This window comes from Arachis hypogaea, chromosome 15 (assembly GCF_003086295.3).
Source record: "Arachis hypogaea cultivar Tifrunner chromosome 15, arahy.Tifrunner.gnm2.J5K5, whole genome shotgun sequence".
NCBI classification, from domain to species: Eukaryota; Viridiplantae; Streptophyta; class Magnoliopsida; order Fabales; family Fabaceae; genus Arachis; species Arachis hypogaea.
Window position 1 is genome coordinate 57,901,082 of NC_092050.1, and position 17,671 is coordinate 57,918,752.

The window sequence follows — 17,671 nt, forward strand, 5'->3', positions numbered from 1 at the left end:
CACACGGCACTTAAATATTTGTTTACCAAGCAAGAATCAAAACCAAGACTAATAAGATGGATCTTATTATTACAGGAATTCAATATTGAAATTAGAGACAAGAAAGGAGTAGAGAACAAGGTAGTGGATCACCTATCCAGAATCCCTCATGATGAAGGTGGAACACATGATACAAGTGTAAATGAGCTCTTCCCTGATGAGCAGTTGATGACAGTTCACAAAGCACCATGGTTCGCAGACATTGCCAACTTCAAGGCAACTGGGGCTTTACCTCCAGAAATCAACAAACATCAAAAAAGAAATCTCATAAATGATGCAAAATATTTTGTCTGGGATGAGCCATATCTCTTCAAGAAATGTTCAGATGGAATCCTGAGAAGATGTGTTTCAGAAGAAGAAAGACGGGAGGTCCTGTGGAAGTGCCACGGCTCATGCTATGGAGGCCATTTTGGAGGGGACAGAACTGCAGCAAAGGTGTTACAAAGCGGATTCTTTTGGCCCACCCTTTTCAAGGATGCTAAAGAACTAGTAAAGAGCTACAATGAGTGCCAAAGATCTGGGAACTTGCCCAAAAGAAATGAGATGCCACAAAATTTCATCTTAGAACTGGAACTATTTGATGTATGGGGAATCAATTTCAAGGGACCATTCCCAACCTCATATTCAAACAAGTACATTTTGGTGGCAGTGGACTATGTTTCCAAGTGGGTGGAGGATATTGCAACCCCAAAAAATGATAACAAGGTGGTCATGAACTTCCTCAGGAAGAATATTTTTAGCCGGTTTGGAGTCCCACGAGCACTCATCAGTGATGGAGGGAGCCATTTTTGTAACAGACCACTAGAAGCTCTTCTCCTACGATACGGGGTGAAACACAAGGTTGCCACACCTTACCATCCCTAAACAAGTGGGCAAACTGAGATATCTAACAGAGAGCTAAAAAGGATTTTGGAAAAGACCGTGGGTACATCAAGAAAGGATTGGTCGAAGAAGCTGGATGATGCTCTTTGGACATACAGAACAGCATTCAAAATGCCACTAGGGATGTCCCCATACCAACTGGTGTATGGGAAAGCTTGTCATCTACCACTAGAGCTGGAACACAAAGCTCTCTGGGCTCTCAAGTTATTAAATTTTGACAGCATCGCTGCTGGTGTAAAAAGGATCTTGCAGCTGCAAGAGATGGAGGAATTTAGATCTCAATCCTATGAAAATGCCAAGATTTATAAAGAAAAGGCGAAGAGAAGACATGACCTGCATCTGGCACCAAGGAGTTTCAAAAAGGGGCAGCAAGTACTCCTATACAACTCCAAATTGAGACTGTTCCCTGGCAAACTCAAATCAAGGTGGTCAGGACCCTTTCTTGTCACAAAAGCCTCGCCATATGGGGGCATAGAAATCATAGATGAAAGTTCGGAGAGGACTTTCACTGTGAACGGACAAAGGCTCAAACACTATATGGGCAACATGGGGGAAAACCCCAAAGTGAAGTATCATCTCAAGTAATAGAGGAATCGTCGAGCTAGCGACGCTAAAAGAGCGCTTTGTTGGGAGGCAACCCAACCTGAGGTAGTTTCTTTTTCATCGTCATTTCAATAAAAATCACAAGTTGTTTCCCCTGTATTGCGAGGAGCTAAGTTTGGTGTTCCACACCAAAACAAATCCAAGAGTGAAAGTGTAGTTTTAAGTTTGGTGTTCCACCAAAGATATTCGTTATAATCACACTATACTCCAATGACAGATTGCTAGCTCCAACCAATCAGGGGAACCACTTAGCAGTAGTTTAGTCTGAAGTTAATGGTTATTTTATTAATAACAACATATGAGGCTCTCTGCAATTATGCAATCTGTTGTACTAGGAAAAAGAACTAAGTTTGGTGTTCACACACTAAATTAAGTTCAGAAATTCGCAAGCATACATGCAAGCTAACTATGTCTCAAGTGCTTTGGAAACAAGCAACTTCCAATAACTTTGCAGGAACCTTCTGAGAAAATAGTGCACCATCATCCAAGGAAGTGAAGGAGCAAAAACTATGGATAAGGACAACAAGGGGATAGCAAGAAACTATCACCCGAAGGTTGTGTTGTTACTTAATTCCATATACTTAAGATGCTAAAAAAATTGGAAGTCCGAAGGAACTTGATTTATAGTTGCTCATTAGTTTAGATGATTAGAGTTTAATGTTGCTCTATTGCTTTTGTCATATGTGTGCTGTCCACGATACCTGCTGGATTTTCACCTTGCTTACTTGTATGCTTGTCTCCTTTTTAATAAAAAGAGAATGTGTGTTATCAAAGACCAAAGTGGAGTTCATATTGTGGAGTAAGTTCCTTAGTGCGTGATGTGGTCATAAGTTAGCTAAGTTGGTTCACCAACAACGGTGGGAAGACAACTATCTGTCCTGAATCATATGCTTGAAACACACCCCATGAGACTAGCCAAATAACAAGATCCTAATAAAAAAAAAGGGAAAAAGAACAATAAGAGTTGAAAAAGAAAGAAAAGTTAATAAAGAATAAGGCTAGGCACCAAGGGTTTGAAACTTGAGAGATGTGTCTGTGGTGCTCCTGTACCAAGGATCTGCTTGGATGAATAAGTTCGTAGGAATGCTTCATCACTTGGTAACTTGGGTTAACTAACCCGGGATTATCAGCTGAAAGTCCACTATCAAGAGCAACCTTGCTACAGAACATTTAGTAACCCAAAAAGGTGCTGGACACCAAGGTCTCAAGAAAGAAAATAAACAAACCATGTGCCTGTGGTGTGTATGTATGGGGGAAAGAGACTTGAGGGAGTAAGTCCTTAGGGGTGTCTTAACACCTAGCACCTTGAACCAACTAGTTCGGGAGTGCTGGCTGAAAGCTTATCTTAAAGAGTCGCCCCCTTATAGAGCACTTAGCCTAAGAACACAAATAAGCCCAGAAAATAATAAAAGGATCAATGAATAAGAGTCTCATAGGGTGCAATTAAGTGAGTATTCCAGGACATCATAAAGGTCTAAAAGCCAGTGAAGGAATGAACCTAAGTTGTTATGCATGAAACCACCATAAAACCAAGGACATGACTTCCACAATAATGACTCATTTCTCTTGGCATTTCATTCATCATTCTCTTGTTCCAGTACTTGCTTAGCGACAAGCAAGCTTTAAGTTTGGTGTTGTGATGCCAGGGCATTTTGGCCAGTTTCACTAACCTTTTCTTTACTGTTTTAGGGTAGTTTCATGCATTTTCTTAGGAAATAAGCAAGTTTTGGGTAGAATTTCACTTACATCTTGATTTAAGCATACATTGAGCACTTTACATGATTTCATGAGAATTTTGCATGAATTAGATGACAAATTAGATGATGCATGTCTCATGATGTGGATTAGAACTTTGATGCACTGTATTGCTTGATTTCAGGACAAAGGAAGCAAGAAAGAGCCATGTTAGCAGCCACGTTAGTCTAACTAACGTGACCACCAACGTGGAATGGGAGCTAGCTTGCAACGTTAATGAGAAAAGTAATCGCCAATAACGTCCTCGAAAGCCATCATAGCCCACGTTAAGAGTCACGTTAACTAAGTTAACGTGAACTCTAACGTTGGGAAGCAAAAGAGAAGCCAACGTTAGTGACACTCACCTTTGTCACTAATGTTGGCCAAGCTACAATGAGCCACGTTAGTTGCCACGTTAACTTAGTTAACGTGGAAGCTAACGTGGAGAAAGGAAGTGATCACCAACATTAGTGACACTTACCTTTGTCACTAACATTGGAATGAGCCACAATGAACCACTATGAGCCACGTTAACTACCATGTTAACTTAGTTAACGTGGATGCTAACATTGAGGATAGGATGATGAGCCAATGTTAGTGACACTCACCTTTGTCACTAACGTTGGAGATGGCTATCATTACCACGTTAGAAGCCACGTTAACTTAGTTAACGTGGACTCTAACGTGGGAAGTAGGGGCACCTTGGAACGTTAGTGACAAAGGTAAGTGTCACTAACGTTCTCGAAGAATTGGCAAGCCTACGTTAAGAGCCACGTTAACTAAGTTAACGTGAACTTTAACGAAGGGGGAGGGAGGACTCTCAACGTTATTGGAAAAGGTGAGTCCCAATAACGTGTGCGAAGGATCAAGAGGCAACGTTAGTGGTCACGTTGATGCCACTAACGTTGAAGTTAACGTGGATCATCCTTGGGAGAGGAACGTTAGTGAAAAAGGTGATTGTCACTAACGTTCTCGAACCCACACTCTCACTTAACGTTAACGCCACTAACGTCCTGAGCTAAAGACCTTGCCTACTACACACTTTCTCTCTGCAAGTAAAGCTAAGCCCACTGCGGAAGATAACTGCTTCAAACTCAAGATTTAAAGGCCCATATCCAAGACTTGAAGAATCAACTAGAAGATCAGAAGAGTAATATATATAGGGGTAGTTTTGAATTAGAAAGTAGCTTCGGGGAGTGAGGAATTTTGAGAACTATTCTCTGTAATATTTTACTTTCTCTGCACTTCTTGTTTACTTTTCATAATGTATTTTCCATCTTTGTTTTTGATTTTTAGAGCTATGAACAACTAAACCCCTTTCATTGGGTTAGGGAGCTCTGTTGTAATTTGATGGATCAATACTAATTTTCATTACTCTTCTTCTATCTTTTCTCTTGATTTTACTAGAAAGCTTTCAATCTTCGTCCAATTTGGTAGTTATCTTGGAAAAGATGCTATTCATACTTGGATCTCTTCTGAACCTTGGAAGAGGAATGAAGAGATCATGCTAGAAATGCTTTCTCATGTTGGACCAAATTGGGTTTGGTTGGGTATGGTGACTATAATCCTACCAACACTTGATTTGGGAATACATGTGGTATAATTAGTGACCATACTTCATCTCTTCTCATGAGCAATTGACCAAGGAATTGGCTATTGATCAAGATTTGAGAGATTGAATTACCAAGGAATTGGAATTCGATCACTTAAGATTGCCAAGGAGATCAATGAATGCATTGATTGAGGAAGAGATAAAAATGAACTTGATCCGGAGAATGCAACATCTCTTAAGCCCAATGAATCCCCATTTCTGATCTTACCCATTCTCTTTAATTTCTGCAATTTACTTTCATGAGCATATTCCCCATTCCCATTTACAATTCTGCAATTTACTTTTCGTCATTTACTTTCAGCTCTTTACTTCCAGCATTTACATTTTCTGCTATTTACTTTCCCGCCATTTAATTTCTTGCAACTCTTAAACCAAATTCTGCTTCGCTCAACTAGAACATTCCTCTAATTAAAGTTGCTTGACCAATCAATCCCTGTGGGATTCGACCTCACTCTATTGTGAGTTTTTACTTGACGACAATTCGGTATACTTGCCGAAAGAAAATTGTTGAGAGACAAGTTTCCGTGCTATCAATCGATCCCCACAAAAGTAGACGAGAGTAGTTCTCTTTTAACTCAACGCAAAGTTTCCCCGACCTTTTGCCAATCTCTGCAACGCCTTGTCTCCCGCACTCCTCCTCCTCATCCTAGTAGTCCTAATGTCTTCACAATCACCGCGCTTCCGTGATCGTAGTCTGATTCTTTTTTCGTTAAGAATTTGATAATTTGCCCCACACCAACCAAAATCTCCTTAAACTCTGCATGCTCTAATGTCAATACCCTACTCGACACAATTCAGTTTAGTTCTAAGTTTAACACTAAACATGACATTTTCAGTCTTAAATTTTTATTCTTGTCATTAACTAAGAATAAATGCGGTGTTTCAAAATCATATACTACAATTCCCTCAAACCTGCTGTTGCGATCGATTTGTATACTGAATCCTCCCACATGGATTGGGACAGCCCTAACCAGATTCCCTAGCAACCTACACCGGTAACACAAACCTAGCCCGTTCTTGCGCTACTTATCAGGACAGTAGCTCCCATTTTTCTTGAAGTTTTGTCTCCTTGGTGGTAAATTTGTGCCTTGATCCTTCTCACGGAATTCCGGATGATCATTCCTTGCCATCACAATCTTTCTCGAGCACTCCTCCACTAGTCAACTCTTATTAACTAGCTCAGGAAAGATTCTATTCTCCATTAGGACCACTGATGTGGGATGAACCAAATGCATATGGTTAGGAACTTGATTATCAAAAATGGGATTGGCGTTGTAAATATAGTCCTAACTCAACAAATGGGACATCCATCAAATTGGAAATTTACAAGATGTGTCACAAGCAAAACCAATTCAAAACCGAGAGTAATTCACTCCCGAGTCGTCTCCCTAGGAGCACTTTTAGAAAAATGAGTGTGCAATTTCGGTTGTAGTGATCAAGAGGTTGTCAATGAAGAAATGAACATATAAAGCAATAAAAGAACATGCAAAATTGTAATGATTGAACTAATGAAGAAATTAAAGAACCGACTATGTAATATAAACAAGTAAAGTATAAAAGAGATTAACATAAAAATGTATGAAAGATTGAAAACATAAAAAGAGGCTTGCCTTGGAGTGAGCTAAGGGTCCTTTCCTTGTTGGAACCACAACTATGACAATTATGATGGATTAGTCTCACTTGATCAACCTTCACTTCGGAAAGTAAGTTAAATGAGCATAAGTGTTCTTAACCCACAAATCCTAACTTGCTTGCTAATTGCCTTAGCAACAAATTAGCGTTGTGGGAACAAGAACAATTAACAATCCAAGAATTAAAACTAAATGTTGGACATTCCAACCCTAGGAACCCAATTGCTCACTTTACCCAAGCCAAGAGCCAAAAATTTAGCGTAAAGTCATGTTTGACATTTTGTCAAACACTTGGTGGGCAAAAAGCTTAAAAATGGAGAAAATAAGAAAAGGCTTAAAACTAAAAGCAACAATTGATCTCAATTAACAAGAATAACACAAGAAAGCATGAAACAAACATCAAACATCAAATTCATCAACAAGAAATTGAAATTGCAAGAGAGAAGCAAAATTGAACTATAACTTGAATTAGAAGAAAGAGTAATGACAATGTAACTATAAAGAGTAATAACAAGAGAATACTTACAATGAAAGCTAGTAAAATCCAAGATCAAAATTGGAAATGGCACTTAATGTAAAACCCTAATATAAACCCTAATAGAGATGATGAAAAACTTAGAGAAAACTTGATAAACCCCATTTTTAGGGTTTATCTTGTGTTGGATTTAGAGCATTTTGATAACATTTCCTCACATTTATTCAATGAATTAGCATAGTTTTGTGATTGTCTCCGTATTTGTGCTAAGATGTGAAAATATGATTTTTAGACCTTTAATTTGATAGTTTTAATCTTCCTTTGATTCCACTAGATGCCTTGATGTGTTTGTTAGTGATTTCAGATTGAAAAAGGCTAGGAAAGGGTCAAAGAGTGAAAGAAAAGCATACAAAGTGGAGAAATCATGAAAAGCCAAAGATTTGGAAAAAGCCCAGGGACGCGCGTGCACACTATGCGCCTACGCGCAGATTGCAAAATGCTCCATGGATGCGTACGCGCACTGTATGCGTACGCGCTGAAGGTCGCACGTGATTTTTAAAGAAGAACTCGTGCCTAGCGATTTTGGAGGGTTTCTGGCCCTATTTGGAGCTGAGTTTTTGGCGGGAAAAGGCTAAATAGACCAAGGGATGAAGGGGAAGGCATCATCACTTCACACAACACACATTAGGCTAGTTTTAGTTAGTTTTAGAGAGAGAAGCTCTCACTTCTCTCTAGGATTAGGATTAGGATTAGGTTTAGGTTAATTTCAACTCTTAGATCTAGGTTTTAATTCATGCTTTCATCTACTGCTACTCTTCAATTCTTTGTTGTTACATTCATCATTCTTCTATTGTTTGTTGTAATTTCTTCTACTTTATTTCTATGCTTTGTTGTGGATCTACTTTTGTTCATTCTATTTTCTTTCAATTCAATTTGAGGTAATTCATGATGATTGTGTTTCTTTTGATTGTTGTTATTAGTTCCTTGCAATAATTGTTTTTAGATTCTATTCTTGTTGTCAATTTACTATGCTTTTATTTTGTGCCTTCTAAGTGTTTGTTGAAATGCTTGAGAAGATGTTAGAGTAGAATTTTATGCTCTTGGCTTGGGAAGGTAACTTAGGAACTCTTATGGACTCCAAGTAATTGATGATTGGGAGCCATTGACTCTAGTTCTCACTAATTGATTAGGTGGAGAGCTAGGACTTATGGACTTAGATTGATATAGCTCACTTAACTTTCTTCTACTATTGGTTAGGGAATGACTTAGTGGGATTGATCCTTGCCAATTCTCATGTTGTGGTTAGTGATAAGGATAGAGATCCTTGACCGCCAAACCTTGCCAAAACCGCCTTATCATTTACATTTCCATTGCCATTTACTTTTCTTGTTTCCTAATCAAAACCCCAAAATATGCAACTCATAACCAATAACAATAACACTACCCTGCAAGTCCTTTGAGAGATGACCCGAAGTTCAAATACTTTGGTTAATAAATTTAGGGGTTTGTACTTGTGACAAACAATCATTTGTATGATAGGATTATTGTTGGTTTAGGAACTATACTTTACAACGAGACTTCATTAGTGAATTCTAAACCGTCGAAAATCCCGTTCATCAAAATTAAACTAAAAGCTTCCTACCACTACTCCCAAACTATACTAATGATATGCTATATTATGTCCTTCATTTTCCTTCCAATATGAGCTAGAAGACTTTAGAAATGGGCCTCCAAAGCCCCCAAATTGCGAGGCATGTGCTCTTTTAATGAAGTCATGTGCGGACACCTGTGCGTACGCACAAGTAGCTGTGCGCACGCGCACTAGGCGATGCTTGGCTGGACGCGCGACGCGCTCGAAATAATCCACGCGCTCTGATTGGGCGGCTGTGCGTACGCACGAGTAGCTGTGTGCATGCACACATCTCTGAACTCGTCTCCTTTGATTCTTCATGTTTCCTCCACTTTGCATGATCTTCTTCCATTTTCTCCAATCCATTCCTACCTTATACACCTAAAATCACTCACAAACAACATCAAGGCATCGAATGAAAGGCAAATGGAATAAAATAGATTAAATTAGGCACAAAAGAGCATATTTTCATAATCAAGCGCAATTTGGAAGGAAAGTTCAAAAGCATGCTATTCAAGGGAATAAGTGCAAGTTTATGTGATGAAAATCCATTCAATTCTAACTCAAAAATCATCATCAAATATGGATTGATCAGGTCTCCCACACTTAAACACTATCATGTTCTCATGCTAACCACACGCAAAGGAGATAGATGAAAGGAAAAATTACTTATGCTATATACTACTTAAATGCATGCAACTATCCTAAGGCTAATCACTAATATGTACTATGATGAGAGTTGGTAGAAACAAACCATGAAATTCCAATCCATCACTAGAAAACTTTGGGGCCAATGTAAAGCGTTCATGCACTAAGATCAATATCCAAAGAATTGAATTGAAGTTATCAAAACTATCATATTAAACAACTTGCAAGAAGATACAAACATAGAATTGAGCGATCGAACCCCTCACTGGATGTGTATCCATTCAATTTGCTCAGTGTTTAGGGTTTAACCACTCAATTCCTTTTATCATACTTTTCAAAGATTTGCAAGTCATCTAACAATCAACTAGTATTTACTGCATGAATAACAAGTATCATGAGGTCTTTAGAGGGATGTAATGGGGTTAGGGTTTAGGTAGGATGAATTATGGTTGAGTGGACTTAAAGAATTAGTTCTTTGATTAGCTTGAGTGTCCACCTAATCCTACATCCTATGCATTCATAACAATTCAACCTTTCTACCCATTTTCTTTTTCTATCTCACCTCACTCATGCATTTTCTTTTCAAACATGGCATATGCATCCTTTATTTACTCTTTTATTTCATACTTTGTTATGCACAAGTTTTTTTTTTTAATTTGAACTATGAATGCATTTGTTTTAATTAATGAAATGCATGAGCATTACCTAATTGCCCAAAAATTTTTTCACAAAGAGTTCATGCCTCTATCACCAATGCTTCCCAAAATTCCCCCACACTTAAAATTTACACACTAATCCACCAAAGCTAATCAAAGAGTAATTCAGGGACATCAATGGTTTTCCGCTTAAGGGGAGTAATGTGCTATCATCAGAACAAAAAGGGATTCATAGGCTCAAAGGGATTCACAAAGGTGAATGCAAGGGTTGACCATATAGGTTAGTGAGTTTATCATCAAAGATGGCCTCAATCATGCTAAATGCATCCAAACACAAATACAAGACATAAAGAATCATGCAAATCAATTATCACAATCAAAAAGGGGTATAATCACATACAAGAACAACATTATGGTTGAAAAGTGCAACCATCTATTAAAGCTCAAATCTCACAAGGTATGTTGTTCTAGCTCTTTTCCATGTTCTACAAACAAAATACTCCAAGCAAGTTGGTAAACGTAATCTTTCTTCAATTCAATCAATGGTATGCCCCTAGAAACGGTTTCATGGAAATTTCTTAGTGTTTCACCAACTTATTCATTCTATCATGCAACATGCAAATATTACAACTAAATATCCATCAACGATAAAGAAATATTTACAATAGACCAAACAAGATGCAATAGAAATAAAACTAGTCAAAATGAAGAAAAAGTACTACTAGAAACATTGCAAAGTGTCTTTAAAAGAGATATTTTTACCCCCTTGAAGTCATCAATCCTCCCCCACACTTAATTTGTGCACGGTCCTCCGTGCATGCTTACAGTCTGGGAGGATGAAGAGGGGCCACCTTCAGCTGGTGGACTCAGGGGTGGGTTGGTCAACTACATCATGCTCTTCCCCAGCTAGCTCAGATAAAGCTCTAGGAATTGGGCCGGGGTCTCTTCCTTCTAGCTTTGCTGCTATCCACTTGAAATGCTTTTGCTCTAAATGCTCCATGTTGTGGATGTCGTGTAAGATGTCTTGAAATAATTCCGGAAGAGGAGGGAGAAAGGGTAAAGCAGTTGATGAGGTTGGTAGAGTTGATGGTGGTGGTATGGGTGTCTTCGTGTCGGAGGGTGTTATGTTTGTTGATCTTTCCAAATCTCCCCTCGAAATAAACTTGTTGCCTCTAGGAACCTGGAACATAATGTCCATTAGTCGCCTCTCTACCCCCGCTGCGTTTGCTAAGTGCATCACCATCGATGGAAATGGAATGCTTATATTCTTCTTCTCAACCAATTTCCAAATTGATTTGCGCAATAAAGGCAAGATGGCTATATGCTTCCCATGCATAATAGCCCACAGTAGCAAAGCAGTTCTAAATCTCACATGGGTAGTGTGGGTGCTCGGGATGATGCAGTCCACCACAATCTGATGCTATATACGAGCTTCAGCATTCAAATCAGAGTAGGCAATACTAGTGGGAATAGAATTTCTCCCTTTGCTATACTCCCTAGATGCACCAGGACGGCCTATTCTCTCAAGGATGGGAGTCAAAGATACCCTTCCTTTGAAGACATCCACTTTTATCTTGCAAGATTCATCCTTCTCAAGTGGAATGTGGGAGATGTTCAGAATAGTTTCTAGAGCTTGATTGGATGTATCTAACATTCCCCGGAGGAAGACTGACTTTGCTTCCCAAGCTTGGTAGTTTGCATAGAATTCCCGCACCATAGTCTCATTGACTTCAATGGGTTCTCGCTCGAGAAACTCCCAATGAAGCGAGGCAATCCTTTGGTGAATAATCAACCTTCAACGGCTGCTCCCAATGGATTGTACGCTTCTCAATAACCTCGTATTGAGAGTCAGCTCTTCGGTTGACCAAGGTGTTCAGTTTATCACCTTGGCGATCCCACCAAACATCAGGAAAGTGAGCACTAGTTTGCTCAACCGGCAAAGTAACCAGTGCCTTACCCTTCTTTCTCATCCTAAAAATACAAAGAAAAGAATTTCATTATCATAGGGCAACAATAAAGTAAAATCATTGAGGAAGCACTAACAATATTAAAATAAGCTTATAGAAATAGTGTGATTTACAAAAACACGGTGTGTATGTTCCAATGATGCGTGCGGTTGGAACACACACACTGGCTGGATATCACGGTAATCACACCCTAAAGGCAATTCACAGTTTAAAGCTTCACGACGTAGTACTCAAGTTGCAAATATAAAACAGAGATATGAAAGCAACTTCAAGCAAGCACCAATAGGGAATTGTACATTGTTCATCCTCAAGAGGTGGTAATCACACATACAATGTTCTTAATTGGAAGCCAAAAGATGTTTGATCAAGACATCGTTAAAATTTGAACAATTGTAAAGTGATTGCCAAATCAAAATTCCAAGATGAACAATGCCAATTGGGTCTTATACAACACAATGCATTTTCAACCTAAATTGCACATCGAAAAACAAGGAAATGCATTGGTCAATTCCCTTAACTACCATCAAAAATCATAATAGAAGTTGCACAATTTATACAATATGCCTAACAAGAGATAAATTGAAGACATATGATGGCCAAGTCATATGAATCAAACAAAATATTCATTGAGGCATTTTATCAAACATGTGGTATGCAATATGCAAATTCATCACAATTAAGCTCAAATTTGATCATAATCAACCCAACAATCAAGCAACAATACTTTGCAGCACAAAGAAACAACAAAGAAATCAACTAATTTAATCTAAGCAACATAAAAGAAATGAAAGCAAATGCGAAAATATTAACATGAATAGAAAGGAAAAACAAGAACCTGAGATATAGAGGTTGAAAAGAACAAGAACTAGGGAGGAACAATGGCACGTCTTATAGCCACTGCGAAATCACGGTGTTTGGGTTTGCCGGAAAAAGGAGCACCATAAGAGAGAACTCACCAGTGGTGAATAGAAAAAAGAGAAGGGAAAGAAAGAAAGAAAGAATAGAGAAGAGAGGTAAGAGAAAGAGAGAGAGAGAGAGAGAGAGAGAGAGCTCACCGGCGGTGGGCTGACGGCAGCGGTGGCCGACGGCAGCGGTGGCCGACGGCAGCGGTGGCCGACGGCAGGGACTAGTGGAGCTGGGCAGAAAAGAGAGAGAGAGGGCAGCAAAGACGAAAAGAAGAAAAGAGAGGGTTGCCTCTCAACAGGGCAGGTTGCCCTCTTAACGCCCAGAATGCAACACGTGCGAGTGTACAGGGGCCTGTGCAAACGCACAGAGAGCGCAACCTAGAAGGGTGCGAACGCACACAGTGTACGATCGCTGCGACCAGAGTGGTTGTATAAAGACGTGCAGATATACAAAGACGTGCGACTGCATAGACAGGCTCTTTTTTTTTTTTTAATTGAGGACAGACTTATGTGTGCGTGCGCACACAGGTCTGTGCGCACACACAGAGGCTAAAAATGGTGGAGGCTGATCAGGTGCACAAGCTGTTCCCTCGCTCCCGCCAAATGGGTCTGCAATTGGTGTGCAGATGCACACGTCTGTGCGGCCGCACAGAAGAAGTATGAAAGGGAACGTGTGCATGCGCACGCGGCCGTGCGCACACACAGATTAAAGAAAACAGAGCGGCGTGCACGCACACGCTGTGCTGGCGCTGCGACCAGAGGGCACATTAAGGTATGTGTGGACGCACAGGCTGGTGCGTCCTCACAGATGGCGAAAAATATAGTTTTGTGCGCACGCACAGATTGGTGCGGACGCATAGATGCCCTGTTTCAAAAAATTATTTTCTCTTCAAAACTAAGGTTCCTACCCTTAGCATATCAACATACCAACCCCAAATCATTCAGACAAGCACAATGTCATGGTCCACAAGTAATTTAACTTATTCAAGTCAAAGTCATCAAACTAAACCTAAGCTAAGGATTGTATCACAAAAAAAAAACAATTAATTCAAAAAGATATAAACAAGAGATAGAGTTGGAATAATGTCACCATGGTGGGGTGTCTTCCACCAAGCACTTCGGTTTAGAGTCCTAAGTTGGACTTGCATGGCTTCATTGGTCACTTGGAAACTTCACCAAGGACGAAAATCTCCAACTCTTTGGGATTCTTGGGTTGAGTGTGATCCTTTGAGTTGGACTTTTTTGCAACATCCTCTTCTTCATGCTCTTTGCCATCCTCAATAACTTGCTCTTCAACTATGTCACACCCAAAAATAGAATAAGCTTCAAGAACGGGCTTGTTGGACTCCTCCAAAGTGAACTTGACTAACTTGCCATCCGATTCAAAAGAATAGACTCCCGAATGTGCATCTAGCTTGAAACGGGCCGTCTTCTAGAATGGCCTTCCAAGGAGTATGGATGATGGCTTGTTTGAGTCAATTGGTGGGGTCTCCAAAATGTGAAAATCAACTGGAAAGAGCAATACTTGAATATTGACTAGGACGTTCTCTGCAATCCCCACAACTGACACAATACTTTTATCGGCTAGCACAAACCTCCCCCTGGACCTCTTTAGAGGTGAAAAATTCAATCTTTCATAAATGGGGAGTGGCATATGCTTACGCACGCCCCCAGATCACACATACAGTCCATGAATTTCATCCCACCAATCAAACAAGTGACCAAACATGGGCCGAGATCATTACATTTTTCAGGAAGTAAAGAGGAGATAGAATCATCTACCAGCTTTTTGTTGAGGTTTCCAAGCTTGTCTTTGTGAGTGCAAACATCTTTAAGGAACTTGGCATATCTTGGCACTTGTTGAATGGCTTGAAAGAGGGGGACAGTGACTTCAACCTTTTTAAAAACTTCCACCATAGTGGGGTCAAGCTCTTCTTGTTTCTTGGCCTTCTTGGCTAACGTTGGGAATGGAATGGGCAAGGGCTCTTCAAGCAAAGTCTTTCTCTTTGGCTCCTTGATCTTGGGTGGTTCTTCCTCGCTTTTGTCAACACTTTTATCTTCATTCCTCATCACCTCCACTTCATCTCCTACCTCTTCATTGGTTGTCTCCTCACTCAACTTTGTAGGTATAGCAACATTCTTATCCAGTTTAGTGCCGCTCATAAGGGTAATGGCATTAATGCTACCCTTAGGGTTAGGTTGAGGTTGGGAAGGTAAACTACTCGAGGTTGAAGCTTGTTAGGTGTTTTGTGCGGTTTGTGGAGGGAGAGTTAAACGAAAAAGAGTTTCGGCTATCGTAGCTATATACGCCTCTTGTTTCTTATGGAACTCTCGTTGTTCTTGCATGAAGGTGTGAATTGTGTCAATCATGTGAGGTTGATTGGAGGGAAGGGCTTGATTAACTTGAGGAGGGCTAGGCCTACTATGTGGGTATAGGTATTTCCCTTGAGGTTGAGATTGTGGGGGTTGTTGGTAGGGTTATTGGTATTGTGGTTGACCTTGGGGTTCTTGATGGTAGTAGACTTGAGCATTTTGGTTGGGTTGAGCTTGAGGAGCTTGGTTCCACCTTTTTTTTGAATTATCCCTCCACCCTTAGTTTTGATTGCCTCCATGTTGGTAGGATCCTTGGTTGTAATTTGGTCTTTGTGGATAAGAGTTGGCTATTGCCAATGTAGTGTCCTCTTGGAGCTGAGGGCACTCATCGGTGTAATGAGTGTTACAAGCACAAACACCACATATCGTTGATGGTCCTTCGATCCTTGGAGGTTGAAGTGTAGCATTTATCAAAGCTTGAGGAATTTGTTGCCCTTGGGTGAGTTATCGCAACAAGATTATCATTTCACCAAGGGTCTTGGTCAAAACAGCGTCTCCGGAGGGAGAATCTTCACTCAAAGCTTTCGGTTGTGGACTCCTTGCCTTTGAGTATTGGGTAGAGTCCGCTAAATCAGATATAACTTCCCACGCTTTTGCAGCGGTCTTATTTTTGGTCAATGATCCTCCACTCGCGGCATCTAAGAGAAGCTTGTCTTGGTGGTGAAATAACTGATAAGAACCAACTCATCAATCCGGTGGTGAGGGCAAGCCTCCAGCAACTTCCTGAATCTCTCCCAGTATTCATACAAAGTCTCCCCATCTCGTTGCACAATGCAAGAGATCTCTCTTCGCAACTTGTCTGTTTTCTCAGGAGGGTAGAACTTTTCCAAAAATTCTTTACGCAACAAGTCCCAATTGGATCTAACTTCACCCGTTTGACTATAAAACCACTCCTTCACTTTTCCCTCCAAAGAGAAAGGGAAAGCAAGGACCAACACTGCGGCTTCATCCGCCCAATGTCTTCTCGCAGTTTCACATGCAACTTGGAAATCCTTTAGATGCTTCAGAGGATCTTCCCCATGTAGTCCATTATATTTGTGGAGCAAGTTTATCGTGCCGGACTTGAGCTCAAAATTTGGATCTAAAGTCGGATACAAAATTTGAAGCGATTATAAGTCAAGATCAGGAGCTCCGGCCTCCTTCAAAGTGATTCTTCGAGGTGGGTCCGCCATGACGATGTCACCTGAGTCACTCAAAGAGAATTCAGTACTCCCCGCAGATGAATATAGAGTCTCCTCGTTGATTGGAGAATGATGGTCACGAATGGTTGGTGATAGTGAATTGGAGTGCTCCTCAAGGGAACCCGATTCACTATTCATGGACTTCCATCAGAAGATCCTTTTCAGTTCCTAACTGAATTCTTGCAAATCTGTGAGACTGTTAAGACCAATGGGGTTGATCTCGAGGTCTACAGGCTTATGCTTTTCCCATTTGCTGTAAGAGACAGAGCTAGAATATGGTTGGACTCTCAACCTAAAGATAGCCTGAACTCTTGGGATAAGCTGGTCACGACTTTCTTAGCCAAGTTCTTTCTCCCTCAAAAGCTTAGCAAGCTTAGAGTGGATGTTCAAACCTTCAAACAGAAAGAAGGTGAATCCCTCTATTAAGTTTGGGAGAGATACAAGCAACTGACCAAAAAGTGTCCTTCTGACATGCTTTCAGAATGGACCATCCTGGATATATTCTATGATGGTCTATTTGAATTATCTAAGATTTCATTGGACCATTCTGCAGGTGGATCCATTCACCTAAAGAAAACGCCTACAGAAGCTCAGGAACTCATTGATATGGTTACAAATAACCAGTTCATGTACACTTCTGAAAGGAATCCTGTGAGTAATGGGATGCCTCAAAGGAAGGGAGTTCTTGAAATTGATACTCTGAATGCCATATTGGCTCAGAATAAAATATTGACTCAGCAAGTCAATATGATTTCTCAGAGTCTGAATGGATTGCAAGCTGCATCCAACAGTACTAAAGAGGCATCTTCTGAAGAAGAAGCTTATGATCCTGAGAACCCTGCAATAGCAGAGGTGAATTACATGGGAGAACCCTATGGAAACACCTATAATCCTTCATGGAGAAATCATCCAAATTTCTCATGAAAGGATCAACAAAAGCCTCAACAAGGCTTTAATAATGGTGGAAGAAACAGGTTTAGCAATAGCAAGCCTTTTCCATCATCCTCTCACCAACAGATAGAGAATTCTGAGCAGAATCCATCTAGCTTAGCAAATATAATCTCTGATCTATCTAAGGCCACTCTAAGTTTCATGAATGAAACAAGGTCCTCCATTAGAAATTTGGAGGCACAAGTGGGCCAGCTGAGTAAAAGAGTCACTGAAACTCCTCCTAGTACTCTCCCAAGCAATACAGAAGAAAATCCAAAGAGAGAGTGCAAGGCCATCGATTTGACCATCATGGCCGAACCTACAAGGGAGGAGGGGGACGTGAATCCCAATGAGGAAGACCTCATGGGACGTCCTCTGAACACTAGAGGGTTCCTCAATGAGGAC

General features: G+C 40.3%; 1 non-coding gene across 1 annotated transcript; it reads left to right on the forward strand.

Annotated features, from left to right (window-relative positions):
- Window positions 1–15,845: 15,845 nt before the first annotated feature.
- LOC112752431 (small nucleolar RNA R71) lies at window positions 15,846–15,952 on the forward strand. Its single transcript, XR_003176869.1, has one exon. It is a non-coding gene; the product is annotated as a small nucleolar RNA R71 (small nucleolar RNA).
- The last annotated feature ends 1,719 nt before the right edge of the window (window positions 15,953–17,671 follow it).